Genomic DNA, 24,132 nt, shown 5'->3' with positions numbered 1-24,132 from the left:
GCATGTGACTGTGTTCGTAGGACTCTGAGGACAGCAAACGGCTCTGCGGGCAAGGCCATGTCCCGCTACTTCCTCCTTCCCCTCTGGCGAGGTTTTGGCTGGGACAAGTGGGACAGCTCCTTCCCTTACAACTGGCACGCTCCCTGGTTCTACGGAGATGTCGTCCGGTTTGTGAGGGAGCATCAACTGGAGGGTCTTAAGCCCGACTTGTGGAAACCTAAGACGATCCACAAGCACATCAGAGCAAAGGACTCACTGGAGTCTGTTCCAGGGCTTCATGCCGACACGTTGGAGACTGTTTGGACTAACGTGTCATCTGGCAGGTTGACCAACGGGCACAAGGACATTTCATGGATGGCCATCCAGGGAGGACTGCCTCTTAGGTCATTCATGCATGCCCGCAACCTGTGCAAGACCCGGTACTGCCCCAGGTGCCCCTTCACGGAGGAAACATCTTTGCACATTTTCTGGCAGTGCCCCTTTGCACAGGGTCTGTTGAAAGCCTTGGAACATGAACTCAAGGACTCAGTACCCAGGAACAGACTGTCGTACCGCTCGGTACTTTATGGACTATTTCCTGGGAATACCACGGATGGAGCAATCCAGGAAGCCTGGCGCCTTATGAACTGCTTTAAGGACGCTATATGGTTTGCCAGGAACCGTCTGATTTTGCGGAGAGAGAGTGTGTCCGTCCAGGACTGCCGCAGGCTGATCCACAGCCTGCTCAGAGACTATTCCACCTGGGACAGCCCGGACGTCGATGAGGAAGAGGACTGATACTCCCCTTCCCCCCACTCTCCCTTCTTGTGTGTTGTCTTTCAATAAAGCTTCGGGCCTGTGATTTCCCCCTTCCCTATCCCCTCCTACCCACTCCCCTATCCCATCACTTGTCTGTAATGCTTTGTTGTTTGGCGTTAGTGAATGCAAGAATGTTAGTGTAGCATGTGGTGTAATGTATAGCATAGGCTAGCCTGTACTGTGTATTATACTGTCATGTTATGTTTGACGACTGTTATTATTTATTATTTACTGCTTCATGGCTTGCGCTGCGTCGCAGTAATGTTTGTATGATGACGATTGATTGTCAATAAAGCAATTTTCAATCAAAAAATCTGTTCTTATCAGTTTAATATCTGATACGTCCCCTATCTGGGGACCATATATTAAATGGATTTTTAGAACAGGGAGATGGAAATAGAGCTTGCTCTGTCCACTCCACGCATTGACCTGGTATTGCAGTATTTCCAGGACCGGTGCACCCTTCCCTTATGTGTTGACTAAAATCAGATTCCAAAAGTGCTATTTGTGTTTGCTATTGTTTTTGTCTTTCTGATGGGATCTCCCCTTTTAATCCCATTATTTCAACACCTGTTGGACAATGCATTTGTACAGTCATGTGTGATAATGAGCTCATTTATTAAATGCAATTAATTAATACATTGCCACCTCTTGTTGTGTGTGTGTGTGTGTGTGTGTGTGTGTGTGTGTGTGTGTGTGTGTGTGTGTGTGTGTGTGTGTGTGTGTGTGTGTGTGTGTGTGTCTTCTGTGTTTCTGTGTTTCCGGCATTTCACATTGGAACAGCTCATTCACCTTCCTTGTCTTCTCTCCGCCCTCCCTTTTAGGTAGGTTAAAGAGCTGCACCTGAGCCAGCCACTGATTGATTGATGCAGCACCACAGTCAAATAGTGGAGTGGAGTAGGGGGAACAGCAAACAGCCATTAAAGCAGCCCGCCCGCCACAATGGACCTACCTGTGTACACTAGATGGATGTGATGGAATGTACTGTCGTCCCTACATTTCCAAGAAGAAGTAAGAATTGCAGTTGCAACAAACCCTTGCTTGCCTACAAAGAGAGCAGCAATTTGGATTTGTTACTATGTTACCTGGAAGAATAACAAACTGTGCAAGGATGGAGGTTGTAGGAGCAAAGAGAAGTTGTCTGTAAAGTTGGTGGATGCCTATTTTCCATTTTGCAGTCCCTTGTCTCCCTCTTGTGGCCTCCTGGAGGCAAATAAATGTGCAAAAAAAAGACAGCCTGGCGGCCGGCTGTTGCAGTGTTGCCCTCTCAGGCAACACTGAGTGACTGACTGAGCCGCACCGTCTTATATAAAGTTCAGACGGAACTTTGCACGTGTCATAGTGGAGCCCTCAGGATTCCAGAGCCAGCTTTCTGACATCATAATGGGGCCTGCCTCAGAGATAGATAAAAGCCTGGGCCCAGGCAGTGTTGGTCAGTGCTGCTCAGCAGGCAGCACTGGACTGGACTGGACTGGATTACAGCTGATACAAGGTGTGAAGGAACAAGGGGTGGCTGTGGGCATGCACTTGCTGCCGCTGCCAGTGTTTATCTGCATGGCAGGAGGGCATTTGGGCGTTGCCAGGAAGGCGTTTTTATGTAGATTCCTCCTCTTTCAGCACTGCATTGTGGTGCAAGCAAAAGAAGCAAATCCTGTGTAGCTTCCTCTCCGGCCTTTATTCACCTCCCTCCCGCTTAGTAGCTGTAAATGTGTGTGAGCCTGCAGGGCCCCATGGAATTGCCTAGGAGTAGGCTGAATCAATCGCTGCAAGGGGTGAACAGCAGTATGGGACAGGCTCGGGCAAGGCAAGGGCCGCTCGGGTTATCGCTTCTCGGCCTTTTGGCTAAGATCAAGTGTAGTATCTGTTCTTATCAGTTTAATATCTGATACGTCCCCTATCTGGGGACCATATATTAAATGGATTTTTAGAACAGGGAGATGGAAATAGAGCTTGCTCTGTCCACTCCACGCATTGACCTGGTATTGCAGTATTTCCAGGACCGGTGCACCCTTCCCTTATGTGTTGACTAAAATCAGATTCCAAAAGTGCTATTTGTGTTTGCTATTGTTTTTGTCTTTCTGATGGGATCTCCCCTTTTAATCCCATTATTTCAACACCTGTTGGACAATGCATTTGTACAGTCATGTGTGATAATGAGCTCATTTATTAAATGCAATTAATTAATACATTGCCACCTCTTGTTGTGTGTGTGTGTGTGTGTGTGTGTGTGTGTGTGTGTGTGTGTGTGTGTGTGTGTGTGTGTGTGTGTGTGTGTGTGTCTTCTGTGTTTCTGTGTTTCCGGCATTTCACATTGGAACAGCTCATTCACCTTCCTTGTCTTCTCTCCGCCCTCCCTTTTAGGTAGGTTAAAGAGCTGCACCTGAGCCAGCCACTGATTGATTGATGCAGCACCACAGTCAAATAGTGGAGTGGAGTAGGGGGAACAGCAAACAGCCATTAAAGCAGCCCGCCCGCCACAATGGACCTACCTGTGTACACTAGATGGATGTGATGGAATGTACTGTCGTCCCTACATTTCCAAGAAGAAGTAAGAATTGCAGTTGCAACAAACCCTTGCTTGCCTACAAAGAGAGCAGCAATTTGGATTTGTTACTATGTTACCTGGAAGAATAACAAACTGTGCAAGGATGGAGGTTGTAGGAGCAAAGAGAAGTTGTCTGTAAAGTTGGTGGATGCCTATTTTCCATTTTGCAGTCCCTTGTCTCCCTCTTGTGGCCTCCTGGAGGCAAATAAATGTGCAAAAAAAAGACAGCCTGGCGGCCGGCTGTTGCAGTGTTGCCCTCTCAGGCAACACTGAGTGACTGACTGAGCCGCACCGTCTTATATAAAGTTCAGACGGAACTTTGCACGTGTCATAGTGGAGCCCTCAGGATTCCAGAGCCAGCTTTCTGACATCATAATGGGGCCTGCCTCAGAGATAGATAAAAGCCTGGGCCCAGGCAGTGTTGGTCAGTGCTGCTCAGCAGGCAGCACTGGACTGGACTGGACTGGATTACAGCTGATACAAGGTGTGAAGGAACAAGGGGTGGCTGTGGGCATGCACTTGCTGCCGCTGCCAGTGTTTATCTGCATGGCAGGAGGGCATTTGGGCGTTGCCAGGAAGGCGTTTTTATGTAGATTCCTCCTCTTTCAGCACTGCATTGTGGTGCAAGCAAAAGAAGCAAATCCTGTGTAGCTTCCTCTCCGGCCTTTATTCACCTCCCTCCCGCTTAGTAGCTGTAAATGTGTGTGAGCCTGCAGGGCCCCATGGAATTGCCTAGGAGTAGGCTGAATCAATCGCTGCAAGGGGTGAACAGCAGTATGGGACAGGCTCGGGCAAGGCAAGGGCCGCTCGGGTTATCGCTTCTCGGCCTTTTGGCTAAGATCAAGTGTAGTATCTGTTCTTATCAGTTTAATATCTGATACGTCCCCTATCTGGGGACCATATATTAAATGGATTTTTAGAACAGGGAGATGGAAATAGAGCTTGCTCTGTCCACTCCACGCATTGACCTGGTATTGCAGTATTTCCAGGACCGGTGCACCCTTCCCTTATGTGTTGACTAAAATCAGATTCCAAAAGTGCTATTTGTGTTTGCTATTGTTTTTGTCTTTCTGATGGGATCTCCCCTTTTAATCCCATTATTTCAACACCTGTTGGACAATGCATTTGTACAGTCATGTGTGATAATGAGCTCATTTATTAAATGCAATTAATTAATACATTGCCACCTCTTGTTGTGTGTGTGTGTGTGTGTGTGTGTGTGTGTGTGTGTGTGTGTGTGTGTGTGTGTGTGTGTGTGTGTGTGTGTCTTCTGTGTTTCTGTGTTTCCGGCATTTCACATTGGAACAGCTCATTCACCTTCCTTGTCTTCTCTCCGCCCTCCCTTTTAGGTAGGTTAAAGAGCTGCACCTGAGCCAGCCACTGATTGATTGATGCAGCACCACAGTCAAATAGTGGAGTGGAGTAGGGGGAACAGCAAACAGCCATTAAAGCAGCCCGCCCGCCACAATGGACCTACCTGTGTACACTAGATGGATGTGATGGAATGTACTGTCGTCCCTACATTTCCAAGAAGAAGTAAGAATTGCAGTTGCAACAAACCCTTGCTTGCCTACAAAGAGAGCAGCAATTTGGATTTGTTACTATGTTACCTGGAAGAATAACAAACTGTGCAAGGATGGAGGTTGTAGGAGCAAAGAGAAGTTGTCTGTAAAGTTGGTGGATGCCTATTTTCCATTTTGCAGTCCCTTGTCTCCCTCTTGTGGCCTCCTGGAGGCAAATAAATGTGCAAAAAAAAGACAGCCTGGCGGCCGGCTGTTGCAGTGTTGCCCTCTCAGGCAACACTGAGTGACTGACTGAGCCGCACCGTCTTATATAAAGTTCAGACGGAACTTTGCACGTGTCATAGTGGAGCCCTCAGGATTCCAGAGCCAGCTTTCTGACATCATAATGGGGCCTGCCTCAGAGATAGATAAAAGCCTGGGCCCAGGCAGTGTTGGTCAGTGCTGCTCAGCAGGCAGCACTGGACTGGACTGGACTGGATTACAGCTGATACAAGGTGTGAAGGAACAAGGGGTGGCTGTGGGCATGCACTTGCTGCCGCTGCCAGTGTTTATCTGCATGGCAGGAGGGCATTTGGGCGTTGCCAGGAAGGCGTTTTTATGTAGATTCCTCCTCTTTCAGCACTGCATTGTGGTGCAAGCAAAAGAAGCAAATCCTGTGTAGCTTCCTCTCCGGCCTTTATTCACCTCCCTCCCGCTTAGTAGCTGTAAATGTGTGTGAGCCTGCAGGGCCCCATGGAATTGCCTAGGAGTAGGCTGAATCAATCGCTGCAAGGGGTGAACAGCAGTATGGGACAGGCTCGGGCAAGGCAAGGGCCGCTCGGGTTATCGCTTCTCGGCCTTTTGGCTAAGATCAAGTGTAGTATCTGTTCTTATCAGTTTAATATCTGATACGTCCCCTATCTGGGGACCATATATTAAATGGATTTTTAGAACAGGGAGATGGAAATAGAGCTTGCTCTGTCCACTCCACGCATTGACCTGGTATTGCAGTATTTCCAGGACCGGTGCACCCTTCCCTTATGTGTTGACTAAAATCAGATTCCAAAAGTGCTATTTGTGTTTGCTATTGTTTTTGTCTTTCTGATGGGATCTCCCCTTTTAATCCCATTATTTCAACACCTGTTGGACAATGCATTTGTACAGTCATGTGTGATAATGAGCTCATTTATTAAATGCAATTAATTAATACATTGCCACCTCTTGTTGTGTGTGTGTGTGTGTGTGTGTGTGTGTGTGTGTGTGTGTGTGTGTGTGTGTGTGTGTGTGTGTGTGTGTGTCTTCTGTGTTTCTGTGTTTCCGGCATTTCACATTGGAACAGCTCATTCACCTTCCTTGTCTTCTCTCCGCCCTCCCTTTTAGGTAGGTTAAAGAGCTGCACCTGAGCCAGCCACTGATTGATTGATGCAGCACCACAGTCAAATAGTGGAGTGGAGTAGGGGGAACAGCAAACAGCCATTAAAGCAGCCCGCCCGCCACAATGGACCTACCTGTGTACACTAGATGGATGTGATGGAATGTACTGTCGTCCCTACATTTCCAAGAAGAAGTAAGAATTGCAGTTGCAACAAACCCTTGCTTGCCTACAAAGAGAGCAGCAATTTGGATTTGTTACTATGTTACCTGGAAGAATAACAAACTGTGCAAGGATGGAGGTTGTAGGAGCAAAGAGAAGTTGTCTGTAAAGTTGGTGGATGCCTATTTTCCATTTTGCAGTCCCTTGTCTCCCTCTTGTGGCCTCCTGGAGGCAAATAAATGTGCAAAAAAAAGACAGCCTGGCGGCCGGCTGTTGCAGTGTTGCCCTCTCAGGCAACACTGAGTGACTGACTGAGCCGCACCGTCTTATATAAAGTTCAGACGGAACTTTGCACGTGTCATAGTGGAGCCCTCAGGATTCCAGAGCCAGCTTTCTGACATCATAATGGGGCCTGCCTCAGAGATAGATAAAAGCCTGGGCCCAGGCAGTGTTGGTCAGTGCTGCTCAGCAGGCAGCACTGGACTGGACTGGACTGGATTACAGCTGATACAAGGTGTGAAGGAACAAGGGGTGGCTGTGGGCATGCACTTGCTGCCGCTGCCAGTGTTTATCTGCATGGCAGGAGGGCATTTGGGCGTTGCCAGGAAGGCGTTTTTATGTAGATTCCTCCTCTTTCAGCACTGCATTGTGGTGCAAGCAAAAGAAGCAAATCCTGTGTAGCTTCCTCTCCGGCCTTTATTCACCTCCCTCCCGCTTAGTAGCTGTAAATGTGTGTGAGCCTGCAGGGCCCCATGGAATTGCCTAGGAGTAGGCTGAATCAATCGCTGCAAGGGGTGAACAGCAGTATGGGACAGGCTCGGGCAAGGCAAGGGCCGCTCGGGTTATCGCTTCTCGGCCTTTTGGCTAAGATCAAGTGTAGTATCTGTTCTTATCAGTTTAATATCTGATACGTCCCCTATCTGGGGACCATATATTAAATGGATTTTTAGAACAGGGAGATGGAAATAGAGCTTGCTCTGTCCACTCCACGCATTGACCTGGTATTGCAGTATTTCCAGGACCGGTGCACCCTTCCCTTATGTGTTGACTAAAATCAGATTCCAAAAGTGCTATTTGTGTTTGCTATTGTTTTTGTCTTTCTGATGGGATCTCCCCTTTTAATCCCATTATTTCAACACCTGTTGGACAATGCATTTGTACAGTCATGTGTGATAATGAGCTCATTTATTAAATGCAATTAATTAATACATTGCCACCTCTTGTTGTGTGTGTGTGTGTGTGTGTGTGTGTGTGTGTGTGTGTGTGTGTGTGTGTGTGTGTGTGTGTGTGTGTGTGTCTTCTGTGTTTCTGTGTTTCCGGCATTTCACATTGGAACAGCTCATTCACCTTCCTTGTCTTCTCTCCGCCCTCCCTTTTAGGTAGGTTAAAGAGCTGCACCTGAGCCAGCCACTGATTGATTGATGCAGCACCACAGTCAAATAGTGGAGTGGAGTAGGGGGAACAGCAAACAGCCATTAAAGCAGCCCGCCCGCCACAATGGACCTACCTGTGTACACTAGATGGATGTGATGGAATGTACTGTCGTCCCTACATTTCCAAGAAGAAGTAAGAATTGCAGTTGCAACAAACCCTTGCTTGCCTACAAAGAGAGCAGCAATTTGGATTTGTTACTATGTTACCTGGAAGAATAACAAACTGTGCAAGGATGGAGGTTGTAGGAGCAAAGAGAAGTTGTCTGTAAAGTTGGTGGATGCCTATTTTCCATTTTGCAGTCCCTTGTCTCCCTCTTGTGGCCTCCTGGAGGCAAATAAATGTGCAAAAAAAAGACAGCCTGGCGGCCGGCTGTTGCAGTGTTGCCCTCTCAGGCAACACTGAGTGACTGACTGAGCCGCACCGTCTTATATAAAGTTCAGACGGAACTTTGCACGTGTCATAGTGGAGCCCTCAGGATTCCAGAGCCAGCTTTCTGACATCATAATGGGGCCTGCCTCAGAGATAGATAAAAGCCTGGGCCCAGGCAGTGTTGGTCAGTGCTGCTCAGCAGGCAGCACTGGACTGGACTGGACTGGATTACAGCTGATACAAGGTGTGAAGGAACAAGGGGTGGCTGTGGGCATGCACTTGCTGCCGCTGCCAGTGTTTATCTGCATGGCAGGAGGGCATTTGGGCGTTGCCAGGAAGGCGTTTTTATGTAGATTCCTCCTCTTTCAGCACTGCATTGTGGTGCAAGCAAAAGAAGCAAATCCTGTGTAGCTTCCTCTCCGGCCTTTATTCACCTCCCTCCCGCTTAGTAGCTGTAAATGTGTGTGAGCCTGCAGGGCCCCATGGAATTGCCTAGGAGTAGGCTGAATCAATCGCTGCAAGGGGTGAACAGCAGTATGGGACAGGCTCGGGCAAGGCAAGGGCCGCTCGGGTTATCGCTTCTCGGCCTTTTGGCTAAGATCAAGTGTAGTATCTGTTCTTATCAGTTTAATATCTGATACGTCCCCTATCTGGGGACCATATATTAAATGGATTTTTAGAACAGGGAGATGGAAATAGAGCTTGCTCTGTCCACTCCACGCATTGACCTGGTATTGCAGTATTTCCAGGACCGGTGCACCCTTCCCTTATGTGTTGACTAAAATCAGATTCCAAAAGTGCTATTTGTGTTTGCTATTGTTTTTGTCTTTCTGATGGGATCTCCCCTTTTAATCCCATTATTTCAACACCTGTTGGACAATGCATTTGTACAGTCATGTGTGATAATGAGCTCATTTATTAAATGCAATTAATTAATACATTGCCACCTCTTGTTGTGTGTGTGTGTGTGTGTGTGTGTGTGTGTGTGTGTGTGTGTGTGTGTGTGTGTGTGTGTGTGTGTGTGTGTGTGTGTCTTCTGTGTTTCTGTGTTTCCGGCATTTCACATTGGAACAGCTCATTCACCTTCCTTGTCTTCTCTCCGCCCTCCCTTTTAGGTAGGTTAAAGAGCTGCACCTGAGCCAGCCACTGATTGATTGATGCAGCACCACAGTCAAATAGTGGAGTGGAGTAGGGGGAACAGCAAACAGCCATTAAAGCAGCCCGCCCGCCACAATGGACCTACCTGTGTACACTAGATGGATGTGATGGAATGTACTGTCGTCCCTACATTTCCAAGAAGAAGTAAGAATTGCAGTTGCAACAAACCCTTGCTTGCCTACAAAGAGAGCAGCAATTTGGATTTGTTACTATGTTACCTGGAAGAATAACAAACTGTGCAAGGATGGAGGTTGTAGGAGCAAAGAGAAGTTGTCTGTAAAGTTGGTGGATGCCTATTTTCCATTTTGCAGTCCCTTGTCTCCCTCTTGTGGCCTCCTGGAGGCAAATAAATGTGCAAAAAAAAGACAGCCTGGCGGCCGGCTGTTGCAGTGTTGCCCTCTCAGGCAACACTGAGTGACTGACTGAGCCGCACCGTCTTATATAAAGTTCAGACGGAACTTTGCACGTGTCATAGTGGAGCCCTCAGGATTCCAGAGCCAGCTTTCTGACATCATAATGGGGCCTGCCTCAGAGATAGATAAAAGCCTGGGCCCAGGCAGTGTTGGTCAGTGCTGCTCAGCAGGCAGCACTGGACTGGACTGGACTGGATTACAGCTGATACAAGGTGTGAAGGAACAAGGGGTGGCTGTGGGCATGCACTTGCTGCCGCTGCCAGTGTTTATCTGCATGGCAGGAGGGCATTTGGGCGTTGCCAGGAAGGCGTTTTTATGTAGATTCCTCCTCTTTCAGCACTGCATTGTGGTGCAAGCAAAAGAAGCAAATCCTGTGTAGCTTCCTCTCCGGCCTTTATTCACCTCCCTCCCGCTTAGTAGCTGTAAATGTGTGTGAGCCTGCAGGGCCCCATGGAATTGCCTAGGAGTAGGCTGAATCAATCGCTGCAAGGGGTGAACAGCAGTATGGGACAGGCTCGGGCAAGGCAAGGGCCGCTCGGGTTATCGCTTCTCGGCCTTTTGGCTAAGATCAAGTGTAGTATCTGTTCTTATCAGTTTAATATCTGATACGTCCCCTATCTGGGGACCATATATTAAATGGATTTTTAGAACAGGGAGATGGAAATAGAGCTTGCTCTGTCCACTCCACGCATTGACCTGGTATTGCAGTATTTCCAGGACCGGTGCACCCTTCCCTTATGTGTTGACTAAAATCAGATTCCAAAAGTGCTATTTGTGTTTGCTATTGTTTTTGTCTTTCTGATGGGATCTCCCCTTTTAATCCCATTATTTCAACACCTGTTGGACAATGCATTTGTACAGTCATGTGTGATAATGAGCTCATTTATTAAATGCAATTAATTAATACATTGCCACCTCTTGTTGTGTGTGTGTGTGTGTGTGTGTGTGTGTGTGTGTGTGTGTGTGTGTGTGTGTGTGTGTGTGTGTGTGTGTGTGTCTTCTGTGTTTCTGTGTTTCCGGCATTTCACATTGGAACAGCTCATTCACCTTCCTTGTCTTCTCTCCGCCCTCCCTTTTAGGTAGGTTAAAGAGCTGCACCTGAGCCAGCCACTGATTGATTGATGCAGCACCACAGTCAAATAGTGGAGTGGAGTAGGGGGAACAGCAAACAGCCATTAAAGCAGCCCGCCCGCCACAATGGACCTACCTGTGTACACTAGATGGATGTGATGGAATGTACTGTCGTCCCTACATTTCCAAGAAGAAGTAAGAATTGCAGTTGCAACAAACCCTTGCTTGCCTACAAAGAGAGCAGCAATTTGGATTTGTTACTATGTTACCTGGAAGAATAACAAACTGTGCAAGGATGGAGGTTGTAGGAGCAAAGAGAAGTTGTCTGTAAAGTTGGTGGATGCCTATTTTCCATTTTGCAGTCCCTTGTCTCCCTCTTGTGGCCTCCTGGAGGCAAATAAATGTGCAAAAAAAAGACAGCCTGGCGGCCGGCTGTTGCAGTGTTGCCCTCTCAGGCAACACTGAGTGACTGACTGAGCCGCACCGTCTTATATAAAGTTCAGACGGAACTTTGCACGTGTCATAGTGGAGCCCTCAGGATTCCAGAGCCAGCTTTCTGACATCATAATGGGGCCTGCCTCAGAGATAGATAAAAGCCTGGGCCCAGGCAGTGTTGGTCAGTGCTGCTCAGCAGGCAGCACTGGACTGGACTGGACTGGATTACAGCTGATACAAGGTGTGAAGGAACAAGGGGTGGCTGTGGGCATGCACTTGCTGCCGCTGCCAGTGTTTATCTGCATGGCAGGAGGGCATTTGGGCGTTGCCAGGAAGGCGTTTTTATGTAGATTCCTCCTCTTTCAGCACTGCATTGTGGTGCAAGCAAAAGAAGCAAATCCTGTGTAGCTTCCTCTCCGGCCTTTATTCACCTCCCTCCCGCTTAGTAGCTGTAAATGTGTGTGAGCCTGCAGGGCCCCATGGAATTGCCTAGGAGTAGGCTGAATCAATCGCTGCAAGGGGTGAACAGCAGTATGGGACAGGCTCGGGCAAGGCAAGGGCCGCTCGGGTTATCGCTTCTCGGCCTTTTGGCTAAGATCAAGTGTAGTATCTGTTCTTATCAGTTTAATATCTGATACGTCCCCTATCTGGGGACCATATATTAAATGGATTTTTAGAACAGGGAGATGGAAATAGAGCTTGCTCTGTCCACTCCACGCATTGACCTGGTATTGCAGTATTTCCAGGACCGGTGCACCCTTCCCTTATGTGTTGACTAAAATCAGATTCCAAAAGTGCTATTTGTGTTTGCTATTGTTTTTGTCTTTCTGATGGGATCTCCCCTTTTAATCCCATTATTTCAACACCTGTTGGACAATGCATTTGTACAGTCATGTGTGATAATGAGCTCATTTATTAAATGCAATTAATTAATACATTGCCACCTCTTGTTGTGTGTGTGTGTGTGTGTGTGTGTGTGTGTGTGTGTGTGTGTGTGTGTGTGTGTGTGTGTGTGTGTGTGTGTCTTCTGTGTTTCTGTGTTTCCGGCATTTCACATTGGAACAGCTCATTCACCTTCCTTGTCTTCTCTCCGCCCTCCCTTTTAGGTAGGTTAAAGAGCTGCACCTGAGCCAGCCACTGATTGATTGATGCAGCACCACAGTCAAATAGTGGAGTGGAGTAGGGGGAACAGCAAACAGCCATTAAAGCAGCCCGCCCGCCACAATGGACCTACCTGTGTACACTAGATGGATGTGATGGAATGTACTGTCGTCCCTACATTTCCAAGAAGAAGTAAGAATTGCAGTTGCAACAAACCCTTGCTTGCCTACAAAGAGAGCAGCAATTTGGATTTGTTACTATGTTACCTGGAAGAATAACAAACTGTGCAAGGATGGAGGTTGTAGGAGCAAAGAGAAGTTGTCTGTAAAGTTGGTGGATGCCTATTTTCCATTTTGCAGTCCCTTGTCTCCCTCTTGTGGCCTCCTGGAGGCAAATAAATGTGCAAAAAAAAGACAGCCTGGCGGCCGGCTGTTGCAGTGTTGCCCTCTCAGGCAACACTGAGTGACTGACTGAGCCGCACCGTCTTATATAAAGTTCAGACGGAACTTTGCACGTGTCATAGTGGAGCCCTCAGGATTCCAGAGCCAGCTTTCTGACATCATAATGGGGCCTGCCTCAGAGATAGATAAAAGCCTGGGCCCAGGCAGTGTTGGTCAGTGCTGCTCAGCAGGCAGCACTGGACTGGACTGGACTGGATTACAGCTGATACAAGGTGTGAAGGAACAAGGGGTGGCTGTGGGCATGCACTTGCTGCCGCTGCCAGTGTTTATCTGCATGGCAGGAGGGCATTTGGGCGTTGCCAGGAAGGCGTTTTTATGTAGATTCCTCCTCTTTCAGCACTGCATTGTGGTGCAAGCAAAAGAAGCAAATCCTGTGTAGCTTCCTCTCCGGCCTTTATTCACCTCCCTCCCGCTTAGTAGCTGTAAATGTGTGTGAGCCTGCAGGGCCCCATGGAATTGCCTAGGAGTAGGCTGAATCAATCGCTGCAAGGGGTGAACAGCAGTATGGGACAGGCTCGGGCAAGGCAAGGGCCGCTCGGGTTATCGCTTCTCGGCCTTTTGGCTAAGATCAAGTGTAGTATCTGTTCTTATCAGTTTAATATCTGATACGTCCCCTATCTGGGGACCATATATTAAATGGATTTTTAGAACAGGGAGATGGAAATAGAGCTTGCTCTGTCCACTCCACGCATTGACCTGGTATTGCAGTATTTCCAGGACCGGTGCACCCTTCCCTTATGTGTTGACTAAAATCAGATTCCAAAAGTGCTATTTGTGTTTGCTATTGTTTTTGTCTTTCTGATGGGATCTCCCCTTTTAATCCCATTATTTCAACACCTGTTGGACAATGCATTTGTACAGTCATGTGTGATAATGAGCTCATTTATTAAATGCAATTAATTAATACATTGCCACCTCTTGTTGTGTGTGTGTGTGTGTGTGTGTGTGTGTGTGTGTGTGTGTGTGTGTGTGTGTGTGTGTGTGTGTGTGTGTGTGTGTGTCTTCTGTGTTTCTGTGTTTCCGGCATTTCACATTGGAACAGCTCATTCACCTTCCTTGTCTTCTCTCCGCCCTCCCTTTTAGGTAGGTTAAAGAGCTGCACCTGAGCCAGCCACTGATTGATTGATGCAGCACCACAGTCAAATAGTGGAGTGGAGTAGGGGGAACAGCAAACAGCCATTAAAGCAGCCCGCCCGCCACAATGGACCTACCTGTGTACACTAGATGGATGTGATGGAATGTACTGTCGTCCCTACATTTCCAAGAAGAAGTAAGAATTGCAGTTGCAACAAACCCTTGCTTGCCTACAAAGAGAGCAGCAATTTGGATTTGTTACTATGTTACCTGGAAGAATAACAAACTGTGCAAGGATGGAGGTTGTAGGAGCAAAGAGAAGTTGTCTGTAAAGTTGGTGGATGCCTATTTTCCATTTTGCAGTCCCTTGTCTCCCTCTTGTGGCCTCCTGGAGGCAAATAAATGTGCAAAAAAAAGACAGCCTGGCGGCCGGCTGTTGCAGTGTTGCCCTCTCAGGCAACACTGAGTGACTGACTGAGCCGCACCGTCTTATATAAAGTTCAGACGGAACTTTGCACGTGTCATAGTGGAGCCCTCAGGATTCCAGAGCCAGCTTTCTGACATCATAATGGGGCCTGCCTCAGAGATAGATAAAAGCCTGGGCCCAGGCAGTGTTGGTCAGTGCTGCTCAGCAGGCAGCACTGGACTGGACTGGACTGGATTACAGCTGATACAAGGTGTGAAGGAACAAGGGGTGGCTGTGGGCATGCACTTGCTGCCGCTGCCAGTGTTTATCTGCATGGCAGGAGGGCATTTGGGCGTTGCCAGGAAGGCGTTTTTATGTAGATTCCTCCTCTTTCAGCACTGCATTGTGGTGCAAGCAAAAGAAGCAAATCCTGTGTAGCTTCCTCTCCGGCCTTTATTCACCTCCCTCCCGCTTAGTAGCTGTAAATGTGTGTGAGCCTGCAGGGCCCCATGGAATTGCCTAGGAGTAGGCTGAATCAATCGCTGCAAGGGGTGAACAGCAGTATGGGACAGGCTCGGGCAAGGCAAGGGCCGCTCGGGTTATCGCTTCTCGGCCTTTTGGCTAAGATCAAGTGTAGTATCTGTTCTTATCAGTTTAATATCTGATACGTCCCCTATCTGGGGACCATATATTAAATGGATTTTTAGAACAGGGAGATGGAAATAGAGCTTGCTCTGTCCACTCCACGCATTGACCTGGTATTGCAGTATTTCCAGGACCGGTGCACCCTTCCCTTATGTGTTGACTAAAATCAGATTCCAAAAGTGCTATTTGTGTTTGCTATTGTTTTTGTCTTTCTGATGGGATCTCCCCTTTTAATCCCATTATTTCAACACCTGTTGGACAATGCATTTGTACAGTCATGTGTGATAATGAGCTCATTTATTAAATGCAATTAATTAATACATTGCCACCTCTTGTTGTGTGTGTGTGTGTGTGTGTGTGTGTGTGTGTGTGTGTGTGTGTGTGTGTGTGTGTGTGTGTGTGTGTGTGTGTGTCTTCTGTGTTTCTGTGTTTCCGGCATTTCACATTGGAACAGCTCATTCACCTTCCTTGTCTTCTCTCCGCCCTCCCTTTTAGGTAGGTTAAAGAGCTGCACCTGAGCCAGCCACTGATTGATTGATGCAGCACCACAGTCAAATAGTGGAGTGGAGTAGGGGGAACAGCAAACAGCCATTAAAGCAGCCCGCCCGCCACAATGGACCTACCTGTGTACACTAGATGGATGTGATGGAATGTACTGTCGTCCCTACATTTCCAAGAAGAAGTAAGAATTGCAGTTGCAACAAACCCTTGCTTGCCTACAAAGAGAGCAGCAATTTGGATTTGTTACTATGTTACCTGGAAGAATAACAAACTGTGCAAGGATGGAGGTTGTAGGAGCAAAGAGAAGTTGTCTGTAAAGTTGGTGGATGCCTATTTTCCATTTTGCAGTCCCTTGTCTCCCTCTTGTGGCCTCCTGGAGGCAAATAAATGTGCAAAAAAAAGACAGCCTGGCGGCCGGCTGTTGCAGTGTTGCCCTCTCAGGCAACACTGAGTGACTGACTGAGCCGCACCGTCTTATATAAAGTTCAGACGGAACTTTGCACGTGTCATAGTGGAGCCCTCAGGATTCCAGAGCCAGCTTTCTGACATCATAATGGGGCCTGCCTCAGAGATAGATAAAAGCCTGGGCCCAGGCAGTGTTGGTCAGTGCTGCTCAGCAGGCAGCACTGGACTGGACTGGACTGGATTACAGCTGATACAAGGTGTGAAGGAACAAGGGGTGGCTGTGGGCATGCACTTGCTGCCGCTGCCAGTGTTTATCTGCATGGCAGGAGGGCATTTGGGCGTTGCCAGGAAGGCGTTTTTATGTAGATTCCTCCTCTTTCAGCACTGCATTGTGGTGCAAGCAAAAGAAGCAAATCCTGTGTAGCTTCCTCTCCGGCCTTTATTCACCTCCCTCCCGCTTAGTAGCTGTAAATGTGTGTGAGCCTGCAGGGCCCCATGGAATTGCCTAGGAGTAGGCTGAATCAATCGCTGCAAGGGGTGAACAGCAGTATGGGACAGGCTCGGGCAAGGCAAGGGCCGCTCGGGTTATCGCTTCTCGGCCTTTTGGCTAAGATCAAGTGTAGTATCTGTTCTTATCAGTTTAATATCTGATACGTCCCCTATCTGGGGACCATATATTAAATGGATTTTTAGAACAGGGAGATGGAAATAGAGCTTGCTCTGTCCACTCCACGCATTGACCTGGTATTGCAGTATTTCCAGGACCGGTGCACCCTTCCCTTATGTGTTGACTAAAATCAGATTCCAAAAGTGCTATTTGTGTTTGCTATTGTTTTTGTCTTTCTGATGGGATCTCCCCTTTTAATCCCATTATTTCAACACCTGTTGGACAATGCATTTGTACAGTCATGTGTGATAATGAGCTCATTTATTAAATGCAATTAATTAATACATTGCCACCTCTTGTTGTGTGTGTGTGTGTGTGTGTGTGTGTGTGTGTGTGTGTGTGTGTGTGTGTGTGTGTGTGTGTGTGTGTGTGTGTCTTCTGTGTTTCTGTGTTTCCGGCATTTCACATTGGAACAGCTCATTCACCTTCCTTGTCTTCTCTCCGCCCTCCCTTTTAGGTAGGTTAAAGAGCTGCACCTGAGCCAGCCACTGATTGATTGATGCAGCACCACAGTCAAATAGTGGAGTGGAGTAGGGGGAACAGCAAACAGCCATTAAAGCAGCCCGCCCGCCACAATGGACCTACCTGTGTACACTAGATGGATGTGATGGAATGTACTGTCGTCCCTACATTTCCAAGAAGAAGTAAGAATTGCAGTTGCAACAAACCCTTGCTTGCCTACAAAGAGAGCAGCAATTTGGATTTGTTACTATGTTACCTGGAAGAATAACAAACTGTGCAAGGATGGAGGTTGTAGGAGCAAAGAGAAGTTGTCTGTAAAGTTGGTGGATGCCTATTTTCCATTTTGCAGTCCCTTGTCTCCCTCTTGTGGCCTCCTGGAGGCAAATAAATGTGCAAAAAAAAGACAGCCTGGCGGCCGGCTGTTGCAGTGTTGCCCTCTCAGGCAACACTGAGTGACTGACTGAGCCGCACCGTCTTATATAAAGTTCAGACGGAACTTTGCACGTGTCATAGTGGAGCCCTCAGGATTCCAGAGCCAGCTTTCTGACATCATAATGGGGCCTGCCTCAGAGATAGATAAAAGCCTGGGCCCAGGCAGTGTTGGTCAGTGCTGCTCAGCAGGCAGCACTGGACTGGACTGGACTGGATTACAGCTGATACAAGGTGTGAAGGAACAAGGGGTGGCTGTGGGCATGCACTTGCTGCCGCTGCCAGTGTTTATCTGCATGGCAGGAGGGCATTTGGGCGTTGCCAGGAAGGCGTTTTTATGTAGATTCCTCCTCTTTCAGCACTGCATTGTGGTGCAAGCAAAAGAAGCAAATCCTGTGTAGCTTCCTCTCCGGCCTTTATTCACCTCCCTCCCGCTTAGTAGCTGTAAATGTGTGTGAGCCTGCAGGGCCCCATGGAATTGCCTAGGAGTAGGCTGAATCAATCGCTGCAAGGGGTGAACAGCAGTATGGGACAGGCTCGGGCAAGGCAAGGGCCGCTCGGGTTATCGCTTCTCGGCCTTTTGGCTAAGATCAAGTGTAGTATCTGTTCTTATCAGTTTAATATCTGATACGTCCCCTATCTGGGGACCATATATTAAATGGATTTTTAGAACAGGGAGATGGAAATAGAGCTTGCTCTGTCCACTCCACGCATTGACCTGGTATTGCAGTATTTCCAGGACCGGTGCACCCTTCCCTTATGTGTTGACTAAAATCAGATTCCAAAAGTGCTATTTGTGTTTGCTATTGTTTTTGTCTTTCTGATGGGATCTCCCCTTTTAATCCCATTATTTCAACACCTGTTGGACAATGCATTTGTACAGTCATGTGTGATAATGAGCTCATTTATTAAATGCAATTAATTAATACATTGCCACCTCTTGTTGTGTGTGTGTGTGTGTGTGTGTGTGTGTGTGTGTGTGTGTGTGTGTGTGTGTGTGTGTGTGTGTGTGTGTGTGTCTTCTGTGTTTCTGTGTTTCCGGCATTTCACATTGGAACAGCTCATTCACCTTCCTTGTCTTCTCTCCGCCCTCCCTTTTAGGTAGGTTAAAGAGCTGCACCTGAGCCAGCCACTGATTGATTGATGCAGCACCACAGTCAAATAGTGGAGTGGAGTAGGGGGAACAGCAAACAGCCATTAAAGCAGCCCGCCCGCCACAATGGACCTACCTGTGTACACTAGATGGATGTGATGGAATGTACTGTCGTCCCTACATTTCCAAGAAGAAGTAAGAATTGCAGTTGCAACAAACCCTTGCTTGCCTACAAAGAGAGCAGCAATTTGGATTTGTTACTATGTTACCTGGAAGAATAACAAACTGTGCAAGGATGGAGGTTGTAGGAGCAAAGAGAAGTTGTCTGTAAAGTTGGTGGATGCCTATTTTCCATTTTGCAGTCCCTTGTCTCCCTCTTGTGGCCTCCTGGAGGCAAATAAATGTGCAAAAAAAAGACAGCCTGGCGGCCGGCTGTTGCAGTGTTGCCCTCTCAGGCAACACTGAGTGACTGACTGAGCCGCACCGTCTTATATAAAGTTCAGACGGAACTTTGCACGTGTCATAGTGGAGCCCTCAGGATTCCAGAGCCAGCTTTCTGACATCATAATGGGGCCTGCCTCAGAGATAAAAGCCTGGGCCCAGGCAGTGTTGGTCAGTGCTGCTCAGCAGGCAGCACTGGACTGGACTGGACTGGATTACAGCTGATACAAGGTGTGAAGGAACAAGGGGTGGCTGTGGGCATGCACTTGCTGCCGCTGCCAGTGTTTATCTGCATGGCAGGAGGGCATTTGGGCGTTGCCAGGAAGGCGTTTTTATGTAGATTCCTCCTCTTTCAGCACTGCATTGTGGTGCAAGCAAAAGAAGCAAATCCTGTGTAGCTTCCTCTCCGGCCTTTATTCACCTCCCTCCCGCTTAGTAGCTGTAAATGTGTGTGAGCCTGCAGGGCCCCATGGAATTGCCTAGGAGTAGGCTGAATCAATCGCTGCAAGGGGTGAACAGCAGTATGGGACAGGCTCGGGCAAGGCAAGGGCCGCTCGGGTTATCGCTTCTCGGCCTTTTGGCTAAGATCAAGTGTAGTATCTGTTCTTATCAGTTTAATATCTGATACGTCCCCTATCTGGGGACCATATATTAAATGGATTTTTAGAACAGGGAGATGGAAATAGAGCTTGCTCTGTCCACTCCACGCATTGACCTGGTATTGCAGTATTTCCAGGACCGGTGCACCCTTCCCTTATGTGTTGACTAAAATCAGATTCCAAAAGTGCTATTTGTGTTTGCTATTGTTTTTGTCTTTCTGATGGGATCTCCCCTTTTAATCCCATTATTTCAACACCTGTTGGACAATGCATTTGTACAGTCATGTGTGATAATGAGCTCATTTATTAAATGCAATTAATTAATACATTGCCACCTCTTGTTGTGTGTGTGTGTGTGTGTGTGTGTGTGTGTGTGTGTGTGTGTGTGTGTGTGTGTGTGTGTGTGTGTGTGTGTGTGTCTTCTGTGTTTCTGTGTTTCCGGCATTTCACATTGGAACAGCTCATTCACCTTCCTTGTCTTCTCTCCGCCCTCCCTTTTAGGTAGGTTAAAGAGCTGCACCTGAGCCAGCCACTGATTGATTGATGCAGCACCACAGTCAAATAGTGGAGTGGAGTAGGGGGAACAGCAAACAGCCATTAAAGCAGCCCGCCCGCCACAATGGACCTACCTGTGTACACTAGATGGATGTGATGGAATGTACTGTCGTCCCTACATTTCCAAGAAGAAGTAAGAATTGCAGTTGCAACAAACCCTTGCTTGCCTACAAAGAGAGCAGCAATTTGGATTTGTTACTATGTTACCTGGAAGAATAACAAACTGTGCAAGGATGGAGGTTGTAGGAGCAAAGAGAAGTTGTCTGTAAAGTTGGTGGATGCCTATTTTCCATTTTGCAGTCCCTTGTCTCCCTCTTGTGGCCTCCTGGAGGCAAATAAATGTGCAAAAAAAAGACAGCCTGGCGGCCGGCTGTTGCAGTGTTGCCCTCTCAGGCAACACTGAGTGACTGACTGAGCCGCACCGTCTTATATAAAGTTCAGACGGAACTTTGCACGTGTCATAGTGGAGCCCTCAGGATTCCAGAGCCAGCTTTCTGACATCATAATGGGGCCTGCCTCAGAGATAAAAGCCTGGGCCCAGGCAGTGTTGGTCAGTGCTGCTCAGCAGGCAGCACTGGACTGGACTGGACTGGATTACAGCTGATACAAGGTGTGAAGGAACAAGGGGTGGCTGTGGGCATGCACTTGCTGCCGCTGCCAGTGTTTATCTGCATGGCAGGAGGGCATTTGGGCGTTGCCAGGAAGGCGTTTTTATGTAGATTCCTCCTCTTTCAGCACTGCATTGTGGTGCAAGCAAAAGAAGCAAATCCTGTGTAGCTTCCTCTCCGGCCTTTATTCACCTCCCTCCCGCTTAGTAGCTGTAAATGTGTGTGAGCCTGCAGGGCCCCATGGAATTGCCTAGGAGTAGGCTGAATCAATCGCTGCAAGGGGTGAACAGCAGTATGGGACAGGCTCGGGCAAGGCAAGGGCCGCTCGGGTTATCGCTTCTCGGCCTTTTGGCTAAGATCAAGTGTAGTATCTGTTCTTATCAGTTTAATATCTGATACGTCCCCTATCTGGGGACCATATATTAAATGGATTTTTAGAACAGGGAGATGGAAATAGAGCTTGCTCTGTCCACTCCACGCATTGACCTGGTATTGCAGTATTTCCAGGACCGGTGCACCCTTCCCTTATGTGTTGACTAAAATCAGATTCCAAAAGTGCTATTTGTGTTTGCTATTGTTTTTGTCTTTCTGATGGGATCTCCCCTTTTAATCCCATTATTTCAACACCTGTTGGACAATGCATTTGTACAGTCATGTGTGATAATGAGCTCATTTATTAAATGCAATTAATTAATACATTGCCACCTCTTGTGTGTGTGTGTGTGTGTGTGTGTGTGTGTGTGTGTGTGTGTGTGTGTGTGTGTGTGTGTGTGTGTGTGTGTGTGTCTTCTGTGTTTCTGTGTTTCCGGCATTTCACATTGGAACAGCTCATTCACCTTCCTTGTCTTCTCTCCGCCCTCCCTTTTAGGTAGGTTAAAGAGCTGCACCTGAGCCAGCCACTGATTGATTGATGCAGCACCACAGTCAAATAGTGGAGTGGAGTAGGGGGAACAGCAAACAGCCATTAAAGCAGCCCGCCCGCCACAATGGACCTACCTGTGTACACTAGATGGATGTGATGGAATGTACTGTCGTCCCTACATTTCCAAGAAGAAGTAAGAATTGCAGTTGCAACAAACCCTTGCTTGCCTACAAAGAGAGCAGCAATTTGGATTTGTTACTATGTTACCTGGAAGAATAACAAACTGTGCAAGGATGGAGGTTGTAGGAGCAAAGAGAAGTTGTCTGTAAAGTTGGTGGATGCCTATTTTCCATTTTGCAGTCCCTTGTCTCCCTCTTGTGGCCTCCTGGAGGCAAATAAATGTGCAAAAAAAAGACAGCCTGGCGGCCGGCTGTTGCAGTGTTGCCCTCTCAGGCAACACTGAGTGACTGACTGAGCCGCACCGTCTTATATAAAGTTCAGACGGAACTTTGCACGTGTCATAGTGGAGCCCTCAGGATTCCAGAGCCAGCTTTCTGACATCATAATGGGGCCTGCCTCAGAGATAAAAGCCTGGGCCCAGGCAGTGTTGGTCAGTGCTGCTCAGCAGGCAGCACTGGACTGGACTGGACTGGATTACAGCTGATACAAGGTGTGAAGGAACAAGGGGTGGCTGTGGGCATGCACTTGCTGCCGCTGCCAGTGTTTATCTGCATGGCAGGAGGGCATTTGGGCGTTGCCAGGAAGGCGTTTTTATGTAGATTCCTCCTCTTTCAGCACTGCATTGTGGTGCAAGCAAAAGAAGCAAATCCTGTGTAGCTTCCTCTCCGGCCTTTATTCACCTCCCTCCCGCTTAGTAGCTGTAAATGTGTGTGAGCCTGCAGGGCCCCATGGAATTGCCTAGGAGTAGGCTGAATCAATCGCTGCAAGGGGTGAACAGCAGTATGGGACAGGCTCGGGCAAGGCAAGGGCCGCTCGGGTTATCGCTTCTCGGCCTTTTGGCAAGATCAGGTGTAGTATTTCTGCATCTGGTTTTGTTGGGAGGTGTCCGGGGTACCCTGCTCCTTGGCCTTGGGGGATCGTCTCTTTTCACAGAGAGACTTCACCCCCTTGCTGCTATTTGGGGAGTGGGCTTAGCCCCCGGACAACGAGTTGCGATCGCGCCTTACCCAAGAGGTCAACCGGCCTTGAGGCGTTTTTCTAAGAGCGTTCCGAGGGCGTTTATCGGGCTTCGTAGGTGTCTGGGGTACCCTAATCCTTGGCCTTGGGGGAGGGTTCCACTTAATTGTGGAATCTGAGCCCTTGCTGCTATAAGGGACAGGCTTAGCCCCCAGGCACTGAAAATGCCATATACATTTGGATTTGCATCCGGGGACACCCGGTTGCGCCAGTCCGTCCGCATCGAGGTGGAAGAAGGCCATCGCCAGCGGAAGAACCTTCGCTTCATTGTGGAGGTGATTCTGCTGGACTTCCTGGGGCTCAAGCGGGCGGACATCCTGTGTCTCAACGACCAGGAAAGCCGCGGTCGGTACACCGTATCCTTTACGGCCGCGGCATGTTGCGACAACATGCACAAAAGATTGTCTGATGCGGACCAGAGTGAGGAGCGGCTAAATGGACTGAACTTTTTATTCCTCTACGGGGAGGAAGAAGTCCCGCTCGTGATGTGCATGTTCAGTCCATTTGTCTCAGAGTGTGACATTGAAACCTTCCTCAGTCGTTACTGCAGGGAGGTCCGCTTCTCACATAAAATCTTGAACACCCAGAGCTTCTGGAATGGCAAAAGAAAATATTGGGTGAAGTTCCGCCAGGATCCCAATGGCATTGGAGGCTTACATCACCCACCCCAGAACTTTGCCATTGGGAAGAATCGAGGATTCCTATTTTACCCCCAGATGCCAATAGCCTGCCGGAACTGCTTGAGATATGGCCACACCAGAGAACATTGTGACCGGCCCCACGTGGTGCAGTGTAACAGGTGTGGCCAGGTTGGACACGTAGCGGCAAAATGCAGTTCCGAGGTGTTGTGCAATCTGTGCGGCATGACTGGGCATGCTTTTAAAGATTGCCCCCGCAGAGCGAAATCTGGGCCACCCAGACCAGGGCCAGAGCGGCAGTTTGCAACATGTGCAGACGCCGCTGGTAATGCCCCAAAACGAGCATTGACGACTGAGGGGTCCAGGCCAAAGTCCTTCACAGCTCCATCGGGGGGCCCACCGATGTCAGCCTCGAGGGACGGCCATAGGGATTCCACCGGGTCCAGGCAGAGCAGGAGGAATTCTGACTCTGCTGGACATAAGTTGACCGGCACCTCTGCAAACAGGTCCTCTGCTCCGCCTGCAGTGGACCCTGTTGAGGCAGTGGTTAGCGACAGGCGTCGTGGCTCCGTAGGTTCTGCAGTAGGACCTGACGCCTGTCCCAAGAGTGTGGGCATGGAGCGGAGACACTCTGTGTCAGACGAGGGCTCCATTAAGAAAACCCTAAAATATGCTGGATTGGAGCCTCGTTTTGACCATTTCCGGTCAACGGGGGGGTCGGAGCAAAGT

General features: G+C 48.4%; 14 non-coding genes across 14 annotated transcripts; all 14 read left to right on the top strand.

Moving 5' to 3' along the window:
• Window positions 1-1,076: 1,076 nt before the first annotated feature.
• Window positions 1,077-1,264, top strand: LOC142710458 (U2 spliceosomal RNA). Its single transcript, XR_012869496.1, has one exon. It is a non-coding gene; the product is annotated as a U2 spliceosomal RNA (small nuclear RNA).
• A 1,356-nt stretch (window positions 1,265-2,620) lies between these two features.
• On the top strand, window positions 2,621-2,811 carry LOC142710444 (U2 spliceosomal RNA). The gene has a single exon (XR_012869483.1). It is a non-coding gene; the product is annotated as a U2 spliceosomal RNA (small nuclear RNA).
• A 1,346-nt stretch (window positions 2,812-4,157) lies between these two features.
• Window positions 4,158-4,348, top strand: LOC142710442 (U2 spliceosomal RNA). The gene has a single exon (XR_012869481.1). It is a non-coding gene; the product is annotated as a U2 spliceosomal RNA (small nuclear RNA).
• Window positions 4,349-5,690: 1,342 nt separating this feature from the next.
• LOC142710441 (U2 spliceosomal RNA) lies at window positions 5,691-5,881 on the top strand. The gene has a single exon (XR_012869480.1). It is a non-coding gene; the product is annotated as a U2 spliceosomal RNA (small nuclear RNA).
• A 1,342-nt stretch (window positions 5,882-7,223) lies between these two features.
• Window positions 7,224-7,414, top strand: LOC142710439 (U2 spliceosomal RNA). The gene has a single exon (XR_012869479.1). It is a non-coding gene; the product is annotated as a U2 spliceosomal RNA (small nuclear RNA).
• A 1,342-nt stretch (window positions 7,415-8,756) lies between these two features.
• On the top strand, window positions 8,757-8,947 carry LOC142710438 (U2 spliceosomal RNA). Its single transcript, XR_012869478.1, has one exon. It is a non-coding gene; the product is annotated as a U2 spliceosomal RNA (small nuclear RNA).
• A 1,348-nt stretch (window positions 8,948-10,295) lies between these two features.
• LOC142710437 (U2 spliceosomal RNA) lies at window positions 10,296-10,486 on the top strand. The gene has a single exon (XR_012869477.1). It is a non-coding gene; the product is annotated as a U2 spliceosomal RNA (small nuclear RNA).
• A 1,344-nt stretch (window positions 10,487-11,830) lies between these two features.
• Window positions 11,831-12,021, top strand: LOC142710513 (U2 spliceosomal RNA). The gene has a single exon (XR_012869544.1). It is a non-coding gene; the product is annotated as a U2 spliceosomal RNA (small nuclear RNA).
• A 1,342-nt stretch (window positions 12,022-13,363) lies between these two features.
• On the top strand, window positions 13,364-13,554 carry LOC142710512 (U2 spliceosomal RNA). The gene has a single exon (XR_012869543.1). It is a non-coding gene; the product is annotated as a U2 spliceosomal RNA (small nuclear RNA).
• Window positions 13,555-14,902: 1,348 nt separating this feature from the next.
• LOC142710511 (U2 spliceosomal RNA) lies at window positions 14,903-15,093 on the top strand. The gene has a single exon (XR_012869542.1). It is a non-coding gene; the product is annotated as a U2 spliceosomal RNA (small nuclear RNA).
• Window positions 15,094-16,439: 1,346 nt separating this feature from the next.
• LOC142710510 (U2 spliceosomal RNA) lies at window positions 16,440-16,630 on the top strand. The gene has a single exon (XR_012869541.1). It is a non-coding gene; the product is annotated as a U2 spliceosomal RNA (small nuclear RNA).
• Window positions 16,631-17,974: 1,344 nt separating this feature from the next.
• Window positions 17,975-18,165, top strand: LOC142710509 (U2 spliceosomal RNA). The gene has a single exon (XR_012869540.1). It is a non-coding gene; the product is annotated as a U2 spliceosomal RNA (small nuclear RNA).
• A 1,340-nt stretch (window positions 18,166-19,505) lies between these two features.
• On the top strand, window positions 19,506-19,696 carry LOC142710506 (U2 spliceosomal RNA). The gene has a single exon (XR_012869538.1). It is a non-coding gene; the product is annotated as a U2 spliceosomal RNA (small nuclear RNA).
• Window positions 19,697-21,038: 1,342 nt separating this feature from the next.
• LOC142710505 (U2 spliceosomal RNA) lies at window positions 21,039-21,229 on the top strand. The gene has a single exon (XR_012869537.1). It is a non-coding gene; the product is annotated as a U2 spliceosomal RNA (small nuclear RNA).
• The last annotated feature ends 2,903 nt before the right edge of the window (window positions 21,230-24,132 follow it).

Source organism: Rhinoderma darwinii, unplaced genomic scaffold (genome assembly GCF_050947455.1).
Source record: "Rhinoderma darwinii isolate aRhiDar2 unplaced genomic scaffold, aRhiDar2.hap1 Scaffold_4253, whole genome shotgun sequence".
Taxonomy (NCBI): Eukaryota; Metazoa; Chordata; class Amphibia; order Anura; family Rhinodermatidae; genus Rhinoderma; species Rhinoderma darwinii.
Note: the sequence above shows the minus strand (reverse complement) of the source record. Positions and strands in the feature narration are given on the sequence as shown.